Source organism: Marmota marmota, unplaced genomic scaffold (genome assembly GCF_001458135.2).
Source record: "Marmota marmota marmota unplaced genomic scaffold, marMar, whole genome shotgun sequence".
NCBI classification, from domain to species: Eukaryota; Metazoa; Chordata; class Mammalia; order Rodentia; family Sciuridae; genus Marmota; species Marmota marmota.
In genome coordinates, this window is record NW_025999945.1 from 8,742,720 (window position 1) to 8,762,313 (window position 19,594).

At 35.7% G+C, this 19,594-nt stretch overlaps 1 protein-coding gene across 9 annotated transcripts in view; it reads right to left on the bottom strand.

The window, feature by feature from the left end:
• Positions 1-19,594, bottom strand: part of Cpeb3 (cytoplasmic polyadenylation element binding protein 3) — a 208,803-nt gene that overhangs the window by 145,758 nt on the left and 43,451 nt on the right. The gene's annotated exons all lie outside the window — the stretch shown is intronic.

Below are 19,594 nucleotides of genomic sequence, written 5' to 3' on the forward strand. Positions count from 1 at the left end.
AGGGAAGTGAAGCGAGGGGAGGGGAGGGGATATAGGGATAGGAAAGATAGTAGAACAAAACAGACATTATTTCTTTACGTATATATGTGACTGTATGATCAAAATGACTCTACAACATGTACACTCAGAAAAATGAGAAACTATATCCCATCTACGCAGAAATGCATTCTACTATCATGTATAACTAATTAAAACAAATTTTTAAAAATTAAAATTAAAAAAACAAATGAAGTATTGATACTATGATGCCATAACATAGATGAACTTCTTGAAAACATTATGATACATGAAAGAAGGCAATCACAAGGGATCACATATTGTATGATTCCATTTACATGAAATGTCCAGAAAAGGCAAATTATCGATAAAGATAGCAAGTAGATTAGTGAGAATTGATTGCAAAGAGCATGGAGTCTCTTTTTGGGGTGACAAACATAGGTCCAGAATTGAATACTGAGGCACAATTTTATAAATACACATAATTCTATAATTTAAAAACATAGAAGCCAAAATTTCGGCTCCATGGTAGAGCGCTTGCCTAGCATGCGTAAGGCACTGGGTTCAATCCCCTGCACCAAATCAAATAAAATAAAGGTATTGTGTCCATTTACAACTAAAAAAAATTTTTTTAAAGGTAAACTTATATCAATAAAGTTACTTTTTAAAGCCTTTTTAATGTTTTACCAAAAACCATGATACTACCTACTAATCATCAACCTTATGTATAGGATATAAGACTTAATTACTTTGTGTGTACTAGTGTGAGGCGTACTGGGAATTGAACCCAGGACTGCACTACCATTGAGGCAAATGTTTAGCCCTTTTTATTTTTTATTTTGAGACAATGTCTTGCTAAATTGAGGTTGACCTCAAGCTTGCAATCCTCTTACTAACTCAGTTTCCTAAATTGCTGGGATTATAGGTATGTACCACCATGACCAGCTCTTAAAAACTTTTTTTTTGTAAGAAAGCAAAGTCAAAGCTCTAGCTGTTCCATTCAGGAGCTACTAAAGGACCCAAGTAATTAAACCTAAAGCAGACAGCAGTAAAATTTAAAAAGCAACCTTATTGCCAAATAACTAATGTCATCTATCTTATGTGTGCCATATTTCTGAGGATGTCTTCAAACTCCTTCAGGAATCTACGGATAATTACTGAACATATTATCTATAAACAGCATCTTCTTATGTCTCCCATTGCTCCTGATGGATGAATAATTTATGTGTGTGTGTGTGTGTGTGTGTATACACACACACATATATATATTATAAATATATAAAAGACAAATTTTTGGTATATATATATATATGTGTGTATATAAATGTGTGTGTATGTATATATACACACACACACGTATATGTTGTGTGTTCTTCAGTGACTCAGCTCATCCCATTTATGACTAGGGAGCGACTTAAAATGATCTAGTATCCACCTAGAAGCATTACTGGAACATAAAAAATACCTATAAGTCTACTTTGCTACTGTTTATTTCAACTGTTATTTGAGTTGAGTGGTTGGGTGAGATGTGCAGCAGAATTCGCAGATTCATCAGAATCTGACAGGGGCCGCGACGTGAACGCTTCTGCTGTGGCCCCCTGTTATCCTCTTGACCCTCGGAGTTAGGAACTGAGTAGCTGCTTTTATGCAAAAAGTCCTATGGCAATGAAAGCCATAAAGCAACATATACCAGTTTGGACTAAAAGTGTTCTAGGGTTCTCCGCTATTTCAGGATCCAAGTGATAATGGCCAGCTCAGGTACGCACAGATTACAGATTATGGATTGTAGCTCTTCCTTGTTACTCCCTGGCCACCACTAGAGAGGTCACCAATGCACGTGTGTGTATGTTTTAAAACAAAGAACCTGGTAAGTAACAAAGAAATTCACTCCAAGTTGATCATCTAGGACCAGAGAAATAGAGGCACATAACCTCGTTCTCAGTTTCCTGAGAAAAAAACTCCTCTCTTCTGGTGGAAGAAAAACACTGAACAGACAAACAGAAATCCTACATCTCGAACTGTTCTGATTCCAGATAAAAATGAGACAAAGAAAACTGAGCCAGGTGTGGTAGTGCATGCCTGTAAACCCAGCCACCCAGGAGGCTGAGGCAGGAGGATCACAAGTTCAAGGCCAGTCTTGGCAATTTAGTGAGATCCTGTCTCAAAATAAAAAATAAAAAGAGCAAGGGAAACAGCACAATGGTAGAGCATCCCTGGGTTCAATCCCCAGTACCACTCCTCCCAAAAAGAAAGAAAGAAAAAAATAAAGCTACTAAACTGCCACTGGGAAAGGTAAATGGGTGTATATATTGTTTTCCATAATAAGTCCTGTAAAACTGATTCATAGCTACCATGTAATCGGTGATTAATATGTGCCAAATCCTGTGCTGAGTACTTAACTTGAATTACCTCACTTAATTTTTACAAAAGTCCTATGAGGCAAGTATTATTACAAACCCTCTTTTACAGATGAAGAAATATTAAAGTCAGTCCTTAAAAATCAGGTATCCCTGAAGAAAGCTAACCACACATAAATTATTTATCATGTGAGCACAAGGAAGAAAAGAGTATTTAAGTCTATAGCCTAATCTTCCATTTAAATGTTACCACATTTAACCGATGAGTATGTTAAAGCATCTAAAATGCAAAGCATCTAAATTTGTTAAAATTTTGGTATTTAGAAGGTTATAAAATTTACTTTAAAATAAAGCTTCACCACTCAAGTAATAATATTTTAAGATATTTAGAAATTATAAAGTAAAATTCAATAAGATTAAGGAAGATTCAGTTAGAATTTCCAAAATGTCCATATCATAGAATATTTTCAGGCACCAGAAATTGAATATCTGAGCCACATCCAGCCTTTTTTATTTTTTAATTTTGAGACAGTCTTGCTAAGTTACTTAGGGCCCTGATAAAAATTTCTGAGGCTGTCCTCAAACTCGAAATCCTCCTGTCTCATCCTTAAATTGCTGGGATTTCAAGCATGCGCCACAGTGCCTGGTCAGAATATTTTTTAAAAGAACAGACTTCTTGTAATTCCAGCTACTCAGGAGGCTAAGAACAGGAAGATGGCAAGTTTAGGGTCAGCCTGGGAAATGTAGTGGGACCCTTTAAGAAGGGCTGGGGACAAAGCTCAGTGGTAGAGCACCTTTGGGTTCAATGGGGGGACGGGAGGAGTTTCAAAGAGAAACAGATTTTTTAATCACTTTTAAATGTTAGTGCTAACAAAATTTTGCCAAATGTGCTGAGAACTATTTTACTCTTTCTTCATTTATTCCACATATTTATTGGGAATTTTAATATGCCAAGCATTAAAGATAAAAAGATAAATGAGGCATAGTCTCTAACTATAAGAAGCTATCCATCTAGTTAACAGATAATTATTATATAATAAAGTAAATGCAATGACACAGCTATGTGCTGGGAATAAGGGCAGCATAAACAAGGGGGAAGCCAAAAAAGGCTTCCAGGAAAGGGAGGCCAAAGGTAAGTTCCTCAAGAAATAAGAACCAAACAGAGATTCTATTTGCTATTTACAAACAAACCTCATATGTTAACTTATAGCTTGTATATCAAAGGATAGTAAGTTAACAGATAAGGTTTGTTTATAAATAGCAAATTGTTTCTATGTAAAAATATATTTAACAAATCCTTGAAAACTATTACCTTAAGGGTGTAGTTTACCAAACCCTGTTTGAAGGCTATTAAATGGATTCAATTTACAGAACTGAAATATACTCCATAAATGTTATGGAAGCATTTGCTGCCTAAGAAGATATCTATGTGAAACAATTCTATGAACATAAATATGTAAACATAAATACATATTTAAGAATAAGTACATGTGGGGCTGGGCAGTACACTTGTCCAGAGTGTGTGGCAGAGCCCTTACCTAACATATGTGAGGCACTGGGTTCAATCCTCAGCACCACATATAAATAAATAAAAAGTAAAGGTACAGCAACAACTAAAAAATATTTTTTAAAAAGAATAAGTACATGTATATTACTCTTTCTGGACCCAACTATGACTGGACTATATTAAACCTTTCTGGAGGCAGAGAAAAAACAAAATAAGCAAAAAGTAGCTAGGCATGATGGTGAACACCTATAATCCCAGCTACTTGGGAGGCTGAGGCACAAGGAGAATTTCAAGTTGAAGATCAGCCTCAAAAGTTTAGCAAGACCATGTCTCAAAAGTAAAAAAAAATATGTGGGGCCGAGATATAGGTCAGTGGTAAACAGCCCCTGTGTTCAATCCTGGCAGTGTTATTATTGTTATCTTCCTTCAACCTTCAATAAGACCATCAGTCACATAAATAATATTTCAAAAGAAGAGAGGAGACAGTTAGAAACTAAGAAGAAATGAAAAGGAAAAAGCAGAAAGAATTTGCTATTTATACAACTGTATACACTAGACAATCAGGCTTTTCACTGAGATGACCTATGACAGCCAGAATTATAATGCTCTGCTGTTCTGCAGTTAGATAAAAGTAAAAATATATAAATCACAGCACATTAAAAGCACTCAAATTTTGACAAAACTGGACAAGTTACTTAATCACCCTGTATATCAGTTTCCTCACATGAAAATGTAACAATAATGTCCTGTATACCTGGTTATCATGAGATACATATAAAAGTTCAGAAAGAACTTCAATTTTGTTTTCATGAAGAAATAATAATGAACCAAGGTAAAATTCAGGCATAATTTATAGGCAGCAAATTATGCAATTGCCAAATAAATTTCATTCAACTAAGTAGAACTAAATGTATATGAAAAATTGACAGAGATTTTTTTTTAAAATAATGTAAGATAGAAAAGTTGCTGGAAACCAAGAGAAAATAGTACGCACACAAACACACATGTACAATATACACACTCCTAAACAACCTGTAGTCTCTTGGAAAAGCTAAAATTATTATCAAAATGTCAACAGCTACATAGGGCTTTTAAAAATACTTTTCAAGACAGGTGTGGTGATATGCCTGTTATTCCAACAACTCAGGAGGCTAAGGCAGGAGGATTTCAAGTTCAAGGCCAGCCTGGAAATGTAGCAACACTTTGTATCAAAATAAAAAATAAAAAGGGGTAGGGATGTGGCTCAGTGGTAAAACCCCTCTGGGTTCAATTCCTAACACTGCAGGAAAAAAAACACACACAAAAAAAACAAAATTTCATTTGAATAATAATGTCAATATTTTGATGACCACTAATCTATGTAAAATAATTTCATTTAAAACATAAACATAGCCAGGCATGGTGGTATATACCTGTAATCCCAGAAACTTGGGAGGCTGAGGCAGAAAGATTGCAAGTTCAAAGCCAACCTTAGCAATTTAACAAGGCCCTTAGCAACTTAGTGGGACTCTGTCTCAAAATAAAAAATAAAAAGGGCTAGGGATGTGGTTCAGTAGTTAAGCACCCCTGTGTTCTATCCCCAGTACTAAAACAAGCAAGCAAATTAAAATAAATGTAAAATGGTTTTGTCAACTGTAAAGAAAATACCAGATAAAATTAATAAAAACAGTAGCATGACAATATGTGCATTCATCACTTTTGGACAATTTTTGTTGCTAGTGTCCAAAACACTCTATAGCTTTAGAAAATTTGATGAAACATCCTACCTACTGGAAGCAAAGGCTTAGTCTGGTAGACAGTCAACCAGGTACCCAAAACAACTCTTAAAACTCTCTTTGTAAATAACAGATTATATTTCTCTTTATATAATGTGTTTATTAATAATGCTAATGGGGGCTGGGGTTGTGGCTCAATGGTAGAGCACCTGCCTAGCATGTGTGAGGCGCTGGGTTTTATCCCAGGTACCACATTAAAAAAATAAATAAATAACAAATAATATAAAGGTATTGTGTCCATATACAGCTAAAAATATATTTAAAAAATAATGCTAATGGGAAAAAGATTTATGCATGAAAGTGAGAAATGAAACAGAAACCACAAGTTGCAAAACTATACTTTGACTTGTACCGACAAACTGCCAAATCATGATATGGACATGAACTGTGCTCAATTAGTTTTAAGTAACAGTTCATTCAAACCTATATATTCTAAGATAAAGCTACATACTTTCACTGTCCAATATGGTAGTTTCTATCCACATGTAGTTACTGATCACTTTAAATGTTGCTATAACAAATAGAGTTGTGTTAAAGGTATAAATACACACTGTACTTTGAAGGCCTAGTTAAAAAAATGTAAAATATCACATTAGTTTTTATATTCATCACATGTCGAATGATATATTCCGTTAAATAAAATACAGCATTAAAATGATTTAACGTTTCTTTTTTACTTTTTGTTATTGTTGTTGAGATGGGGATCTTGCTTTGTCCAGGCTAGTCACAAATTCATGGACTCAAGTGATCCTTCTGCCTCAGCCTCCCAAGTAGCTGGGACTACGGGTATGCGCCACCATGTCCAGCTCTTTTTCACTTTCTAAATGTGCTACTAGAAAATTTTAAATTAATGTAGCTTGAAGTCTATTTATTTGGGCAGTGCTATGATAAACAAATAGATTTAACAGTTACTGCTTGAATTTCTGTATTTCAAAGTTAAGACCACTAACTTATTCCAACAACTAGGCCAATTTACAAATTCAACCAATCATTATCCAAATTTTGTTTATTGAGTTTTGTCCTAAAACCACTCCATGACTCCAAACCCTATTTAAGTATACTAACTTCACCAGGCTTAGTAGCACATTCGTGTAATCCTAGCTACTCAAAAGACTGAGGAAAAAGGATAGCAAGTTGGAGGCCAGCCTGGGCGATTTAGTGAGACCCTGACTCAAAATGAAAAATAAAAAGGGCTGCGGATGTAGCTCAGTGGCAGAGCAGTTGCCTAGCATTCATAAGGACCTATGTTTGATCCTTAAAAATGCCACCACCACCACCACCCCCAAAAAATGTGGAAACATCCTAATAGTGTTTGAGAGTACGAATAAGCAACATCAGCTTTAACATCTTTGATTTCAAATGGTAAAATCTGGAGAGGAGGCAGCTGTTGGCACTTCCAAAGAGAAAGGAAGAGACTATCCTCTCCTCTTCCCTCTCAATGTTTTTCATGGATAAGGACCTCCAGGAAGAATGGAGTACAAAAAAGAGTGCTAGCAAATTTTAGCTGGGTCAAAGTCAAGTAGGAAAGGAGAAATAAGGAAAAGAAGAATATAAAACAGCCTATAAGTAGATACTGTTTTAAGCATAATAGAGCTCAGCACTTTCACACATTCGACACCATCAGCAGCAGTCTTTTCCTTTGTAAGTCTTCCTCACAGTTAAACCTTGCTTGATCTGTGCAAAACTCCAAAATATCATCATAACCCTTTTCTCACTAGCCTCCCTGCCCCCAGTTGATACTGTGGCAGACACAAAAACTTCTCCAATTCATCCGCCTGGTCTTTCTAAACATGTATTTTTATTGTGCCACTACCCTGATCTCAGTCCTTCAGGGTTATTTATTGCCTTCAGGAGAATTCACATTCCTAAACCACACACTGAAAATTCCACCACTGTACCAGGCACAGTGGCACATGCTTGTAATCCCAGCCACTCAGGAGGCTGAGGAGGTTGATCGAAAGTTCAATGCCAGCCTCAGCAATTTGTCAAGGCTCTAAGCAAAATGAAAAAAATAAAAAGGGATGGGATGTAGTTCTGTGGTAAAGCACCACTGGGTTTAGTCCAAAAATAAATAAATTAATTAATTAATTAATTAAATAAAATCCTACCACTGTCATAATAAGCATCATCAGTATTAAACTAATTCTAGACTCCATTTTGTAGGAAGGCTGGTGAGAAGGGCTAAATAATTATTTTGAGTTATGTGCTTTTTGCATTTTTTGCATTTTTATTTCATTTACTTTTCCCTTCTTCAAATCTGTTCTCTTGCAGTGTAGCATGTACAAAAAATCTTAAATGCTCTATTAAAACCAAGTAGAGAAAAAATATAAGTGGAATCTAGTATATTAAGATTTATTGTCTTGTTTTTTATTTTTTTAGTTATAGATGGACATAATACTTTTATTTTATTTCTTTTTATATGGTGCTGAGGATTGAACCCAGTGCCTTACACATGCTAGGCGAGTACTCTATCACTGAGCCACCAACCCCAGTCACTGTTTTTTTCAATCCTAAAGAAAATAATCCATCCTTATCTCTCAGATTAAAAGTTCCCTGCTCTATTCAGAAAGGCCTGCTCAATAATTCCATTTATTGTTCATTCTTCTTTCCCTACTGGGTACCCATTCTATCTAACCAAGTCTTATCTTTCAAAATCAAGCCACAGAAATTCTCTTCTTCCTCCCTCCCTTAACCATTATAGGCCAAATTACTCTTGCCCCTCTTTGACTACTCATGGTAGTCAAACATATCATACATCTGATATTCACTTTCATAAGATGTCTTATGTATGTTAGTTCCTAAATACAGGATTCAGGTGATTTGTCTTATCTACAATATCTAACACAAGTCCAAAAACATGGTATATACCTGCAAACATTTACTAAATTCAAATTCCAATTCACAGCATTGCCATATATAACTCACATATGAATCTCTATAGATTTATAATAATCCAAGCATGGTGGTGCATGCCTATAATCCCCAACTTGGAGGCTAAGGCAGAAGGACAGTAAGTTCAAGGCTAGCTGGAGAACACAAGATCCTGTATCAAAAAATATACAGACAGACTGATTTATAATAAAGTGAAAACTATACAAAAAGAGTTTATAAGAACAGTACAGCTGAATTGCAAGTACAAGTCCAGACTCAGCAACTTAGTGAAGCCTTAAGCAACTTAGTGAGACCCTGTCTCAAAATAATCTTTTTTTTTTTTTTTTTTTTAAAAAAGGGCTGGGATGTAGCTCATTGATTAAGGCCCCTGGGTTTAATGTCTGGCACCGCGCACGCGCACGTACATACACACACAGAGTATAGATGACCTCTACAGAATATAGAAAGTGCAAACTTGTTCTAAATTGGCTGTCTTTTCACAATAATGAGTTCTGTGAAAAGTTATCAGACTAGACCATTCATAATATATGCAAGGCAAATTATTCTGAACACACTTTCCTCCTTTCTTTGATGGCTTAGAACAAACATGAAGTGTCTTAGGGGCATCATGAATATTATGATCATGCCACAGGAGATTAAAAGATTAGGTTTTGAATTTGCTAATAACACTCCATAAAAAGAAATTTCTTAATATAAATCCCTGATGTCAGCTTGCTTGCTTATGGCTTGCTTAAAAAAAGGGAGGGGGAATATAAAATGAGCAATCAATTGCTTAACTTCCTGGACAGTATAAAATGGCTGCCTTTTTGAATATTTAATTATTGTAACAAAAGCTGAAGCATCCTTTTACCTAGCTTTGTCCTCTTTGCTGAAATCTTCTTTGCTGTTTTTCAATGTCCTTTGACATCTCAGTATTCAATACATTCTCTATTATTTATGTTCCTCTAACAGAATGTGTCACCTCAGTCCCATTGTCTGCTTTATCCTCCACAATATGAAAGAATATATTCACTGAAGAGATTTTTCTTCCTTTCCTCTTAAACCAAGATGTTGAATTTTTTAGATCAAGCTATAATTTCCTATAAGTCTCTATGTTTTATATTTAACAGAATTTCAACCTATATCAGAATATCAAATATCCTATTATATTTTAAAATGAAAATCTTGTGTTATGCCTACATGGTTCACTTGCCTCCACACAGCTACGCTGGCTTGGTATGGTGGCCTATAATCCTAGCAACTCGGGAAGTGGAGGCAGAAGGCTCTAAATTTGAGGCCCACCTTAGCAATTTAGCAAGATCCTGTCTCAAAATAAAAAATAAAAAGGGCTGGGATGCAAAAGTCTGGCCAATTGTTCTTACCAGGCCATAATGTCAAATTACATTCCAAAGGGTTCGTCTGTCATGTGTGTGTGTTGGTTGCTAGGGATGGAACCTAGGGCCTTACATATACTATGAAAGTGCTCTACCACTTTACCATTGACCTCCATTTCCAGACCCCTGGGGCAAAATGTTCTTTTGTTACTTGGGCTTTTTACTAGTGGAAATAAAGTAATAGGTGGTAGTTAAGTTTCCACACTAGCCTTTAAATAGTTAGCTGGTTACAAAGTTAAACAAAAAAGTCTACATGATCTAATCAAATTTGGTTCTATATAAAAAACCTCAAGGTCTGGGGCATTTCTGTGAGTTGGATGTCAGCCACTGAGACCCAGGATTAGGACCCTCAGAACTGCCCCCAACCCCCCTACACACACACACATACTTCACAAGCCCACTACTTTTCCCTTCTCCCCCAGCTCTACTTTCTACTCCTTTCATTAGATTACAATAGTAGGAACAGACCTACTAAGGTCATAGCAGCAACCAAATAAGAGAATGGGGAGAGTGGAAATTTCCTCTGAGGAAATTGTTTTTATATTAGTAACACTGGAGAAGTCTATATTTCTAAGTTATATCTCCTATACCAGAAAAGAAACAAAATACCTCTCTTGAATCAAATGGACATTCTAGTCTATTTACATATGCAAATAAGCAACTACTATTGTGAAAGCTTTGCTGCTATGATCTGAATGTTGAACTTTAATTTACAATATGATAGTATTAAGAGGTGGGGCCCTTGGGGAAGTGATTGAGTCATGAAGGCTCTTCCCTCATGAATAGAATTAATGCCCTTATAAAAGAGATTGAAAGGAATGTGTTTACCCCTTCCAACATGTGAGGCAAGAGGCACCATCTAGCCTGGTATAGTAGTGCATGCCTGTAATCCCAGTGACTTGGGAGACTAATGCAGGAGGACTAAAAGTTTGAGGCCAGCTTGGGCAACTTAGAAAGACTCTGTCTCAAAATACAAATAAAAAGGGCTGGGGATGTACCACAGTGGTATATCTCCTCTGGGTTCAAAACCCAGTACCACAACAAATAAACAATAACCAAAAAAGGTACCATTTATGAAGCAGAGAGTCTGCCTTCACCTGATACCAAATCTGCCAGTGCCTTAACTTTTGACATTACAGACTCCAGAACTATGAGAAATAATATTTCTATTATGTACTAATTACCCATCTAAGACATTAATTGATTTTCCAGATTAATTCATAAGTTCCATCTACTCTATAAAAAAATGTCCCATAGAATACTCAACACCATGACCAGTAAATCCATAAATCTCTGCCCCAGATAAACTGCAAGTTTATCTGGATTGTAAGGGTTTGTCCCCAGATCTTTATAATACCAGAAGTATTTAACTATGTAATTTAGTTCAATATATGTAAACTAATTAAATGAATGCCAACAATTGATTTAATGAAAAATAATTTGAATTCTTTGGAAAAAGATAGATCAAAGAGAAACCAGGTCACTTTTGAATTAATTAATTAATTTATTTATTAATTTATTTATTTATTTTTGGTGCGAGGGATTTAACACACAGACTCTTTACTAATGAGCTGCATCCCCAGTCCTGTGTGTGTGTGTATGTGTGTGTGTGTGTCTGTATGTGTATGTTTTGGTTGTTGTTGTTTGTGGTGCTAGGGATTAAACCCATAGCCTTGTACATGTAAGGCAAGCACTCTTTCAACAGAGCTATATCCATAGCCCACCCAGTTCTTTTTTTTTCTTTTGAGATAGGGTCTTGCTAAGTTGCTTAGGGCCTTGCTAAGTTGCTGAGGTTGGCCTTGAAATTTTGATTCTTCTGTCTCAGCCTTCTTGGTTGCTGAGATTGCAGGTATGTGCCACTATGACTGGCATTTATTTGTTTAAAAAGTTCTCAGTTAGGAAGGAATTTCCTCAGGTATGAAAAAAAAGATTAAAAAAATTAAATACCTAAATTTGAAAAATCTTTTAAAGTTTTACTAAGAGCCAGTATTTTTGCTCTATATTTGTGGCTCTTAACTATATTTTAATTATGGGGCCTTTTGAAAATTTAATGAATGCTAGAGCCTACCTCTGTACCTAGAAATGAATACACAACATGCAGCACAACTAGAGACTCCTGTACCACCCCTGCCCCCACCGCTCTACCAACACTCACCAACCTATGAGTCTACTATGAATCCCAAGCTTCAAAACATTTCATCATGTTTATACCCATTAAAAAACTTGTATTAGTGTAACAGAGCTAAATTCCATAGGTCTAATCTCAACTTTGCTAAGACCTTATTAATGATACCTTAGATTAGCTAAGAACCTCTACTCATTTTTCAGTGAGTTTATTCAATTTAAGGATGCCAAGTTTCATTTTTTTATTGTCTATGATCCTCCCATATGGTTAGCAATTCTTTTTTTTTTTTTTTTTGTACCAGCGATTGAACTCAGGGACACTTGACCACTGAGCCACCTCCCCAACTCTATTTTTGTATTTTATTTAGAGACAGGGTCTCACTGAGTTGCTGAGCACCTTGCTGTTGCTGAGGCTGGCTTTGAGCCTATGCTCCTCCTATCTCAGCCTCCTAACCACTGGGTTCATAGCTGTACACCACCCCACCTGGCTCTAGTTAGCAATTTTTTTTTTTTTTTTTTTTTAAGAGAGTGAGAGAATTTTTTAATATTTATTTTTTAGTTTTCAGTGGACACAACATCTTTGTGTGTATGTGGTGCTGAGGATCGAACCCGGGCCGCACGCATGACAGGCGAGCGCGCTACCGCTTGAGCCACATCCCCAGCCCTAGTTAGCAATTCTTTATAGTCCTTTGCAATGCCAGGCTACAGCCCACTAACAAGATGATTAATCAGCTAACACAGACTCTAATTCTTGGGGTATAATAAAATAAGATCAGGGTAAGGGGGAACAAAAACCTCCTGACTTAGAATGGTAGTTATTTTTCCTTTCAGATATAGTGTTCTACTAAGTTGTCCACAAAGTAATCTATCCTAATAAGGCTTTCCTTCCCACAAGTAAAGAATCACACAAAAGCATGGGTGGGTAAGAAATGTCAAATCATTTGTTCAAATATCCCCCCCACAACTTTCCCTTCTGAAATTCTTCCACTCTGAAATTCACCTGGCTTATGAGTCATGAAAATTCTCATCCACCACTGTTAAGCATTTTCACCTCTAGATCATCTTCCCCAGCTATCTAAACACAGGAGAGTCACTCTCTTTCCTCTATTCTTTCCATCCAAGTAATCACCAGGTGCTTCCATGGGTCTCCTAATTATTTCTTGGTTTTGTTTTTTGTTGTTGTTATTGTTGCGTTCGTTTTGAGACAGGGTCTCACATTAAGTTTCTGAGGCTGGCTTCAAATTTATAATCCTCCTGTCTCAGCTTCCTGAGTCGCTGGGATTACAGGCATGCACTATTGTACTATACTCTAAATTATTTCTTGAGTCTGTTCCTTCCTTTCAATCACCTTAGTCCTCACACGTTAGCCTATTTCCTTCTGTTTGGTTCCAGACAATCCATCTGCCAGTGTAATCTTCCTGAAACCAAGATGTGGTCACTTCATTCATCAAGTTAAAAGCCTTACCATAGCTGTTTCCCATCTTAAATATTCTTCAATGTCCCTACTTGAGAAAGTTGAAGAAACATAATCCTAGAATGACCTTGATCTGGTCCCTTCTACTTCACCAGAAATTGAACCCAGGGGCACTCTTCCACCAAGCCACATCCTCAGCCCTTTTTATTTTTTGAGACAGGGTCTTGCTAAGTTGCTTAGGGTCTTGCTAAGTTGCTTAGGATCTTGCTAAGTTGCTGAGGCTGGCCTTGAACTTGCTATCCTTCTGCCTCAGCCTCTGGGATTACAGGCACATTCTACCACATCCAGTTTCTATTCTGAGTCTTCTACTCTCAGCATACCATGTTATTTCTTGCCCAGTACACCTGCTGTTCCCTCTGCTTAACAAACTTTGCCGCAATCCCCACCCCATTCCCTAGTATGCCTATGGAACCCTGCCCATTCAGTTCTAAAGAAAGCATTAAGATGGCCAAAGATGTTCATAATGTTTAGTAGTTAAAAACTGAAGGCTAGCATGAGAGACCCAATGGATTCTACCCCCAGCACTGCAAAAAAACAAAACAAAAAACAAACTGAAAACAATCTATATCCTCCAAATATGGAAACATCTCTGTAAATTATAATGGATTCCTATGATAAAATATTATGGAATCATCAATAATGTTTTTTACTGTAATGATATAAAATGCTAAAATATGGCTGTAAAACTATGTACAAAAAAATGATCTCTACTATGTAAAATACAATATATACACACATAAAACAGAGATAATTGGTAGAAAAATACACCAAAACATTAAAAGTACTTATCTCTGTGAAACAGAATTATAAGCAATAGGGGATCTGTCCCCACCTCTAGTTGATTTTTTCTTCTTGCAGTATTGAGGCTCAAACCCAGGGACTTGCACATGCTCAGACAAGCACTCTATCACTGAACTACTCTCCAGCCCTCCTCTCAATTTTTAAGTAGCAAATATGTATCACTTTCAAAATCAGAAAAAACTTTGAAAATATATAAAGCTATAAAGACAAACTGCTGGCTTCCCAATATCTATCTCTCTCTCTCAGACACAAATATAATTACTTCTTCTGATTCAAGTACACATTCTTTATTGTGCAATATCATATTCTATTTTAGACCTTACCATTCTATATTTTAATAGGAATTATTTAAGAATAGGATATCCTTCCTCTTTACTTTCTAGGGGCTACCCTCATATCTCTTGTAGCCAGCTGAATATTTATAAATTACTATTACATTGCTAGCAACATGCAAATTGACCAATAAATACATAATCACTTGTAAATGAGAAACATTAACACATTCAACAAATATTGACCATGAGCCTAAAATACCTCAGGTACCATCATAGCCTATGAGGACACTTTAATAAAAAGGTCTTTGCCCTTATGAAGCCTACATTCTAGAGAAACGAAACAAGCTCATTTCAGAAAATGATGAACGCTAAAAGCAAAGTGGGATGATGGAAATCAAGGAAGTTCTGCAGAAAGAACATAACATCAAAGGCATTATTGAAAGATAGTATGGGACAAGATCAGAGGCAAGCAGGTAGAGTATAAGGAAACAACTAGGCCTGGAATCAAAAGACCTGAGAGTTTCCGTCCCTCCTCTCTTATCTTAATAGGTAATATTCAATCTCAATTAGGATAATAATCCCTAATTCACAAGAATATTTAAGGATTAAATAAAATATTTAATTTTTTTTAGAGAGAGAGAGAGAGAGAGAGAGAGAGAGAGAGAGAATTTTAATATTTATTTGTTAGTTTTCAGCAGACACAACATCTTTGTTTGTATGTGGTGCTAAGGATCGAACCCGGGCCGCATGCATGCCAGGCGAGCGCGCTACTGCTTGAGCCACATCCCCAGCCCCTAAAATATTTAATTTTAAAAGAGAGAAGCCAAGCGCTTGGCATTCTGGTCCTCTGTACTTATGTTAATTCAATCTGTTTGGAGAAGGACATCGAAATAATACAATACTCAAAAGATAGAGTACATAAATTATTATGTTGGACAAAGATGCCAAAAGAAATTAAATAATGTAAATTCTATCCCTTTGGGCTTAGGATGTGTCTCAGTGGTACAGTGCTTGCCTGCCATGTAGAATTCGGGTAATGGGCTCTATCCCCAGCGCCACAAAAAAAAAAAAAAAAGAAAGAAAGAAAGATCAGGGATCTTTGATCAGGGAATTCTGTAAGAGGTACACAATTAACAAAAATACTACCTAGCCTGGTATAGAGGGGCATACCTGTAATCCCAACAACTCCAGAGGCTAAGGCAGGAGGATCACAAGATTGAGACCAGCCTCAGCAACTTAGCCAGGGCTGTCTCAAAATAAAAAATAAAAAGAGTCTGGGAGGTAGCTCAATGGTAGAGCAGTGCTGGGTTCAATCTCTAATATTAAAAAAAAATGTAAGCTACTCCTTTTAACTATTACCTCAAGATTCTATTAATGGTTATAACTGCTTCAAACAATGATGTGGCAAAGGACTGAATAGCCTACTAATAATAAAATCAAATGTAAACATAAAAACAGATTTATAATAAATCTAAAAATAATCTCTTAGCTTTTCCTCATATGTCATGAACTTTATTGGTCTTCATTATTTTTAATCCTCTATATATCTAAGTTATATTTCTCTGGTCCACAGGAGGAAATAAATTTATTTACCAGATTGTAAAAGAGGGGCTTCTGGGAATATTTACCTCTTGCCTCCTTCAATTGTAGCTTATTTGAAACTTAAGAACTAGGACTCCTATAGTTTTGAGTAGGGCATTAGATTGTCAGATCACTAAGATGTTTCCTCTGAAAAATTCCCATCCCTAAGGAATTTTAAACCCTACTACAGCTTTAAGATTGAAAATATTTTGCCCTTTTCATCTCTGCTTTCCAATTTAACATGCCTAGAATGAATAGCTAGTTAAATGGACCTACTATAACTTGCTCTTTGCCAACCTCTTAAACCAGAGAATTTTCTCCTTAATATTTCTAAATTGTTATTGTCAGAATTATACTGACTCTTGTTTTAGTCAGTTCTATTATTAATAACTTGACATGGGTCATCAGAAACAAACTTGACCATCATGTAAGGATAAATTAACTCCAAAAAAATAAGCTGATCAAAAAATGAAGAAGAAAGGAAAATTTAATGTATAGGGTATAAGCCTATACCATCTACTGACTGTCTTTTATGTCGAAGCAAGAATACTACTTGTAAAGGTTGGGATGAAGCTCAGTGGTTAGCAAGTATTTAGTGTGTACAATGCCTGGATTCAAATCCCAACACTAAAAAAACAGAAAGAAAACAAAAAGTTGCTTATCTCTTAACATGCCCAACACTCAACAGGGTCTCAGATTAGCAACCATGGGGGTGTGCATATAATTTAGAAACACATATAATATTTTCTCTTTTTATAAATTGTAGGTGTCCCTCAGGAAATTATATGCATTCACCTGTGTTTCTGTATTCCATGGATACCTTGCAGAGAAACAGAAATACTAGAATGGAGAATCTGTCTCAAAAATGATAAATATATAATACTATAGGGATAAAAAACAAAACTAACAATTTGGGTTTAAATTTTCATTCATTCATTTTGTGGTGCTGGGAATTAAACCTAGGGCCTTGCACATTCTAAATATATGCTAAAGCCCCAAACTTTCATTTAGCCATTCATGAAGACACACATTAAGTATCGGGCACTTCTGCCTATTGGTTTACTTGGTAGCAGTGACCATTTAATTTGTTGCTTTGAATTACTAAAGATAGTCTACATTTTTTTCTCCTATATTTGATATTGGTCTTGAAATGAGTCTGAATGCTTGAGGAATAAAGCTGTTTGGCTGTATAAACAAACTTTCATTTATCCATTATGCATACACAATCAGTATTCAATGTTTCCTTCCCTTTGTGTATATTAATTCTATGATCATCTCAAATAACATAAAGGCTGTTTGGTGCCCATTTCTGTTTCTCACCTATGAGTTTTGCCAACATGAATTTGTATCATATTAATTATTTCTGAGAATTATACAATAGTATTTCCTGGGAGAGAATGGTAGGCTTTATTTCCAATTGCTAAGTATTTAATTCACTAGTACTTTTCTATTTCAAGTTGAATAAAAAGACAAATATTAGAATGGTTTCACATTAAGAAGTTTTCTTAGCACCTATAAACAATACTTAAAATATGTCAAAATTAAATGTAGCAGAACCAAAGTCTAACAGGTAAAATAGGGCATTTGATCCCCAACGTAACAAGCTACCCACAAGGTTGTTAGAACCACCTGTGAAAAATTCCTTGCGAGTCTGGCTACCACTACAAGTACAACAAAATTCCCAGGAAACCACCTTGAGTCCATGGCTTTATTACCACAATTCTCAGCTCCAAACTTGGGGTTCTTTCCTGTATTCTATCTCTAACCAACACATCCACTCCTAGAGAGAGCCAGGCAAAGCCTCCTGGAAAGTGGTAGTAAGGAGTTTCAAAAATTAGAACCTTAGTATCTCTGGAACTACCAAAATTAAACACTAGTCAGGAAATTGAGAGTTTAAGCATTTCCCTCTTCACCAATTAAAATGTTTAGAACAGGAAAACTCTCATGCTTGCATTGGTGAGTTAGTCATAGCAGAAACAAGTAGTTATAAACCTATATTATTTTTTAAGCATAAGTCTGTACACCCTAGCCTTCAGAACACCATGACTGATTGTCTAAAATAGGTAGCTGCAATATACAAAGTGCCTTTTTATACTCTTTGTATCTCTGCTACCTCCCCACTTCCATATACCATTGGCTAGTATTTAACTCTGAACTACTGGATATCAATTATATTCTTCCTATTAAATTCTAACTCTGACTACAAGTATAACAGGCAAGCATCCAAGAGTAATAAAAGTATTCCTATAATAGTAACTAATTTTCATAACATTATTGCATTCTCTCATAAATCAAATTAGAAAGTAGGCATGCTTTTTTTCTCTCTCCATTTTTGCAGACAAGGAAGAAGAATCACTGTATAAGAGACTTGTCCCTTTATCACCAGTGACAGAGAATCACTGGCTTTGACCAGTGTCTTCTTCATTCCGAGTTTCATAGGTCATTCACTACTCTATGCTTTCCACCATCTAATTCTCTAAAATCCACATGACTTAATTAAATTTTCCATATTGCAGCCAACAACATGTAGTCTTTTGATACTTGCTGATCAAATACCAAAAAAATCGCCTAAGTGATGACAACTAGTTCCAATACTCATGCAACCCTTGAAAGTAAACAAAACAGGCTAACCAAAGAAAGTCATGTAAGTAAAACACTGTGTCCCTATCAGAGGATATCTAACAATATTACATTTCTGAAGCATACTTGTATATAACTAACTGTAAGGCCATGAGGTTGTGAACAGTTTATATAAAGCTAACCACTTTTCAACATGTAGTTCGGAAGTAAACAGTTTATATTATTATATTAATGTTTTCAGTAGCATAGAAAACCTAATATTTCCTAACCAACTCTCTTTTAAAAAAAATTTTTTTTGATTCCAAAATCAGATAAAGACACTTCAAAGAAATAAAACTTTAGACCAATATCCCTAATGAATTTAGATGCAAAAATCCTCAATAAAATTTTGGCAAATCGGATACAAAAACATATCAAAAAGATCGTGCACCATGACCAAGTGGGATTCATCCCTGGGATGCAAGGCTGGTTCAATATACGGAAATCAATAAATGTAATTCACATCAATAGACTTAAAGATAAGAACCATATGATCATCTCGATAGATGCTGAAAAAGCATTCGACAGAATACAGCATCCCTTTATGTTCAAAACTCTAGAAAAATTAGGGATAACAGGAAATTGCCTCAACATGGTAAAAGCTATTTATGCTAAGCCTCAGGCCAGCATCATTCTAAACGGAGAAAAATTGAAGGCATTCCCTTTAAAATCTGGAACAAGACAGGGATGCCCTCTCTCACCACTTCTATTCAACACAGTTCTTGAAACACTAGCCAGAGCAATTAGATAGACGAAAGAAATTAAAGTCATAAATATAGGAAAAGAAGAACTTAAATTAGCACTATTTGCCGATGACAT